Source organism: Cavia porcellus, unplaced genomic scaffold (genome assembly GCF_034190915.1).
Source record: "Cavia porcellus strain 051 isolate PalLab524CR breed Dunkin Hartley unplaced genomic scaffold, mCavPor4.1 scaffold_25, whole genome shotgun sequence".
NCBI classification, from domain to species: Eukaryota; Metazoa; Chordata; class Mammalia; order Rodentia; family Caviidae; genus Cavia; species Cavia porcellus.
The window spans coordinates 40671425-40677990 of NW_026947508.1; positions in this window are offsets into that span (position 1 = coordinate 40671425).

Here is a 6566-nt window from a genome sequence, read left to right on the forward strand (position 1 = left end):
TGACATGCAGACTAGCAGAATGGAACAAGAAACAAAATCCAACCATATGCTGTTTACAGGAAACCCATCTAACCCAGAAAGATACTCACAGACTGAAAGTCAAAGGATGGAAAACAATTCTTCATGCAGCAGGAATCCAAAAAAAGGCAGGAGTAGCCATTCTGTTTGCAGACAACGTGAACTTTAAACCAACAATGACCATAAAGGACAAAGAAGGTCACTACATACTCGTAAGGGGAAAACTCCAAGAGGAAGAGATAACTATCTTAAATATATACGCACCAAACTCCAGAGCACCCAGTTATATAAAACAATTATTAACAGAAATGAAAACTCAAATTATCAGTAACACAATTGTAACAGGAGACCTTAATACACCACTGACACCAAGGGACAGATCAACCAGACAGAAAATGAGCAAAGAAATAACAGAACTGAATCACACCTGTGAACAAATGGGTTTTATAGACATATACAGAATGTTCCACCCAACAACATCAGAATACACATTCTTCTCAGCAGTACATGGATCATTTTCTAAAATAGACCATATATTAGCTCACAGAACATATTTAAGCAAATGCAAAAGAGTTGAAATCATCCCTTGCATGTTATCGGATCATAGCGCTCTGAAATTAGAAATTAATGACAAAGGATACTGCAAAAATTCCGCAAACACATGGAAACTAAATAACACACTCTTGAGTAATCAGTGGGTCACAGAAGAAATTAAAGAAGAAATTAAACAATACCTAAAAGAAAATGAAAATGCAGATACAACTTACCGGAATCTGTGGGATGCAATGAAAGCCGTTCTGAGAGGAAAATTTATTGCACTGAGTTCCCACATCAGGAAAACAGAACGAATACAAGTAAATAACTTGATGCTACACCTCAAACAGCTAGAAAAAGAAGAGCAAGTCAAGCCCAAAGCCAAAAGAAGAGAGGAAATTATAAGAATCAGAGCAGAAATCAATGCAATAGAGACTAAGAAAACAATCCAAAGAATCAACGAATCAAAGAGTTGGTTCTTTGAAAGAATAAATAAAATCGATAAGTCCCTAGCCAACCTTATTAAAAAAAGGAAAGAAAAAGCTCAAACTCATGCAATAAAAAATGAAAAAGGAGAAATCACTACAGACCCAATAGAAATACAGAGGATCATCAACACCTATTTCGAAAACCTCTACTCTCAAAAGTTTGATAACACAGAAGAAATAGACAGATTCTTAGAAGCATATGAAGTACCAAAGCTAGATCAAGAGGATATAAAACTGTTGAATAACCCAATCTCTGCTAATGAAATTGAGAATGTAATTGGGTCCTTGCCCACCAAGAAGAGCCCAGGCCCAGATGGATTCACTGCAGAATTCTACAAGAAATATAAAGAAGACCTAATGCCGACACTCCTCAAACTATTCAATGAAATTGAAAGGGAAGCAATCCTTCCTAAGTCATTCCTGGAAGCAAATATTACTCTAGTACCAAAACCTGAGAAAGACCCAACTATAAAAGAGAACTATAGACCGATCTCCCTAATGAACACAGATGCAAAAATCCTCAATAAAATATTGGCAAATAGGATCCAGCAAATCATCAAGAAGATTATACACCATGACCAGGTGGGATTCATCCCAGGAATGCAAGGATGGTTCAACATACGCAAATCAATAAATGTAATCCACCATATCAATAAAGCCAAAAATAAGAATCACATGATCATCTCTATAGATGCAGAAAAAGCCTTTGATAAGGTCCAACACTTATTCATGATAAGAACTTTACAGAAAATTGGAATAAATGGTCTTTACCTCAATATAATAAAGGCCATTTATGACAAACCAACAGCCAGCATCATACTAAATGGCCAAAAATTGAAAGCCTTTACTTTAAAATCGGGTACAAGACAAGGATGTCCTTTATCACCACTCCTATTTAATATAGTACTGGAAGTACTAGCCAGAGCAATTAGGCAAGAAAGAGAAATAAAAGGGGTAAAGATAGGAAAAGAAGAAGTTAAATTATCATTGTTTGCAGATGACATGATACTCTACATAGAAGACCCCCTAAACTCCATTGAAATACTCTTAGATACAATAAATAAATTCAGTAATGTGGCTGGATACAAAATCAATACTCAGAAATCAATAGCATTCCTATACACGAACAACAAAATTACAGAGAGGGAAATAAGAGAAACTGGACTATTCACATTAGCAAGCAAAAAAATGAAATATTTAGGAATTACTCTTACGAAAGAAGTGAAAGACTTATACAGTGAAAATTATAATACACTGAAAAAGGAAATTGAAGATGATCTCAGAAAATGGAAAGACATCCCTTGCTCATGGATAGGAAGAACAAACATTGTGAAAATGGCCATTCTCCCAAAACTGTTATACAGATTCAATGCAATCCCAATAGAAATACCATAAACATACCTTATAGATCTAGAGAAATCACTCCTAAATTTCATCTGGAACCAGAAGAGACCTAGAATCGCAAAGGCAATTCTAAGCAGCAAAGACAAAGCAGGAGGCATCACAATCCCTGACTTGAAGTTATACTACAAAGCAACAGTAGTAAAATCAACATGGTATTGGAATCAAAACAGAGCTGAAGATCAGTGGAATAGATTAGAAGATACAACCACAACTACGAACACACTCAACCACCTTATTTTTGATAAAGGAGCCAAGCAGGTTCACTGGAAGAACGACAGTCTCTTTAATAAATGGTGCCGGAAAAACTGGCTCTCCATTTGCCGAAAACTAAAGCTAGACCCATGTCTATCACCATGTACTAAATTAAAATGTAAATGGGTCCAAGATCTGAATATTAAAACAGAAACACTAAATCTATTGGAAGACAAAATAGGTAGAAACCTTGGAGACATAGGAGTAGGTAAAGAATTCATGAACAGGACTCAAACCGCACGGGAAATACTTCCCAGAATCAATAACTGGGACCACTTCTTATTAAAAAGTTTCTGCATGTCAAAAGAAATCTCCAGCATAGTGAAAAGAAAACCCACAAACTGGGAAAAGATTTTAGTGAACTCTCTCTCAGACAAGGGCCTCTTGTCTAAAACATACAAAGAATTAAAGAAACTCAGACCTCCGAAATTCAAAGATCCAATCCAAAAATGGGCATCTGAGATGAATATGCAATTCTCAGATGAAGAAATGCAAATGGCAAATAAATACATGAAAAAATACTCATCATCATTGGTCATTAGAGAAATGCAAATTAAAACCACACTGAGATACCATCTCACTCCTGAAAGAATGGCCAGGATCAAGAAAACCGACAACAAATGCTGGAGAGGCTGTGGGGAAAAAGGAACTCTCCTGCATTGCTGGTGGGAGTGTAGACTGGTACAGCCTTTGTGGAGATCTGTCTGGAGATTTCTCAAAAAGTTGGGACTGGAAATCCCATTTATTCCAGCTATTCCACTTCTAGGCATATTCCCAGAAGAACTGAAAGCATCATACCACAGTGATATATGTGCACCTATGTTTATAGCAGCACAATTTGTAATCGCCAGATCTTGGAAACAACCCAAGTGCCCATCAACTGAGGAATGGATAAAAAAGTTGTGGTATTTCTATACAATGGAGTATTATTCAGCTATAAAGAAGGATCACATTGAGATATTTATCAATAAATGGGCACAGCTTGAGACCATACTCATAAGTGAAATAAATCAATCTCGCATGTGTGAATACCGAATAGTTTCCCTAATGTAAGTAATGATTCAAATATATAAAAATATGTGGTAATCATGATTCCCCATTAGGTGGCCTTGAAGCCTTATAAAGTTTTCACTCATTAATTAGAAAGGCTTTATTCTGGGCTTCTTGATATGAAAATATTTGAAGCTAGAGTATATGAAGTTTTACCCAAATATTTCAAGGAAAAAGACACTATGGTAACTACTATTAAGTCAGGTTATAAGGTGGTAAAGTACTAGGTTATTGAAACAGTCATGCTGTGACCTCTATTGTTATATTGTTATGTCCTGTTTTATCTCAATCTCCCCCTTATTGTTTCAAAAAAAAATTATTTAGTCATTTCTTATGTTTGTCTTAATTAAAGAAAAAATTCAAAAAAATTAGGATATATAAATAGTAACTCTTTTCGATTTCCTATTAACTTGTTTTGAAGTCCTGTAGTACTCCCACGATCTTGTTTTGACTGATTAGACTCTGTTCCATTCTATATGATAGTATCAAGTTTGAAGACATAGGCAACTACTTTGAAGACAATAAGATTCACTAAGATACCCATTCTGGTTTGACTATTGTCTTCTTTGGAAGTCCTGTAATGTTTACAATGCCTAAGTTTTATTGGTCTTGTTCTCTACTGTTTTGTCCAACCTTATAATATCTAATAAGATAGACAATTCTTTTTAAGGAAACAAGGGACAACGTTGATAACCATTGTTGATAAACTTGTACTCTGTTCTACACCATGTGCTACGTCTATCCTTGGTATTGACTGACAGCTTTGTTTTGCCATATTTGACTGTATTCTTCCCCCCCCAAAGAAAGTAATAAGCACTAAGGAGTAATAAAATCCAAGATGTGTAAATTTTGTTGTAAAAAAGAGAGGGGAAAAAAAAAGAAAAAGAGCTCTAACGGATATAACAGCAAGTGTGTTTGGGGGTGTTAAATAGCTGACTTTATCAATGTTTTTGGAACATTGAACACAGCTGTTTGCAGTCTCCCTGTTTGAATGTCCACCTTGTGTTCTTTGATACTGTGATTTGAGGAACTATTTTCAAGAAAATAGTGTGTAATCTACTAGCAGGTAATTTCTTACTGTTATGGTTTTTTGTTTTGTTTTGTTTTGTTTTGTTTTGTAGTTCTGTATTGCGTGTACCCTTACGCCGCTTTGGTTTGTTTTGTGTTTTTCTCTTTTTCCTCTTAAATAAAAAAAAAAAAAAAAGAAAAGAGAATGGACAACTGTCAGTCAAGAGCTGGCAAGAGTCTCCTCACCTGACGGGAGGGGATGTCACAACCCAAGCAGCTCCTCCTGCCCCATGAAGTCTCCCTGGCTGGCTACCCTGAAGGATGAGGGGCATCAACAACTCTGCCCACAGTTGGAGGCTTCCTGGTTCCTGGTACTTCTGACCCTGGTTCTGCTCCCTACTTGCATCCCTCTAGGTACTACCACCAGATTCCCTGGTCTTCTGTTCTTGCTTCTGTGAGTCTCCATTAAATAAGCCTCTGCTTGTTTTGCTGGTTCTGAGCACAGATTCCCCAGTTGCCTCAATAGCTGTAGATGCTATAGACAGAACTTCCTGCAGTCATCTGATGTCCCCAGCATGTTATGGTCTATATCTTCTCTCTAAGTTGAAACCTGCTGCCAAGACTTCTGTCCCATCCTTCTGGCCTCCTAAGTCACTGGGCTCATTTGGTCTTGCTCTGAAGAGGGGCAGGAGAGACCAGACTGGATTCTAAACCAAGAGGAAAGGGAGAGTTGGGAAAAAGAGTTATCTGGGAATATCACAAACAGCATGTCCAGCAGCAGGCCCAGCATCAGGAGGTGCAAAAAGTGGTGCAGGGCATGTTCAGAGCACACAGGACAATAGAAGCTCAGAATTCTGGATGACCAGCCATGAACATGGGGTGCAACTACAGGATTCCACAGGATATGGAAGTGTGACTCAAAAGTGACCTTGCTGCCTCCAAACAATAGGCAAGACCCAGGTTGAGTTCCATTCATATGCACAACCCCCTCAGACACATGAATAGACACATAAGCCACTCTTGTATACACCCTTTGCAGACACCACACTACCCACACACACATGCACACACATTCATTTCTAGGGTCACAGGAGCCAGCAGTGTGTGTGTTTGAAGATCTAGAGGGGTTAAAGAGAACTCATCTGTGGCACCTATCACTCACAGCCTCCATCCTCTCTCCTCCAGGGAGCCTCTCTCCACTCTGATTCCAGAGCTTTCAGCTCTATTTTTCCATCAGCATCCATCCTCAGGAGACTGTCAGTACTAACCTTGGAATACAGTCAGTTCAAGCTCCTCCCAGATGAGTGTCTCACAGGCTCCTTCTGTTAATACTGAAATAGGATCACAGTCTACTCGCATCAGGGGATGTTGACCCTGCCCACACTTAATGACTGCATGGGTGCTGAAGGTCTGGATGGACTTAGGAAATGGATACAGTTGTGCTCAGATGCCATCCCGGAGTATAAGATGGTTATGACCTCAAGGCTTAACTCCCACCTAGGTCTATATCTTCTATAAGGTGATCACTGCTGGAGGCATAGCTCCCATTCCACAAAATTGTGATGATTGTGATGATCATCTTCACTTGTACAGAGAGCAGTCTATTGAGATACTGGAACACAGCAGGCTGTTGGTAGCATGAGTTGCAGAACAGACAGCCAAAAGTTATACCCTGGCTAGGTCCTCTGAATTATACTCAGTTGGGCAAGGAGATTCGGATCTTTAGCAGATAGTGTATGGCAGGTCAGCCTGAGTGAAACTTTCTTCTGAGAGTGAAAAAAGCAGTATCCTGAAGGATACCATCACCAAGTT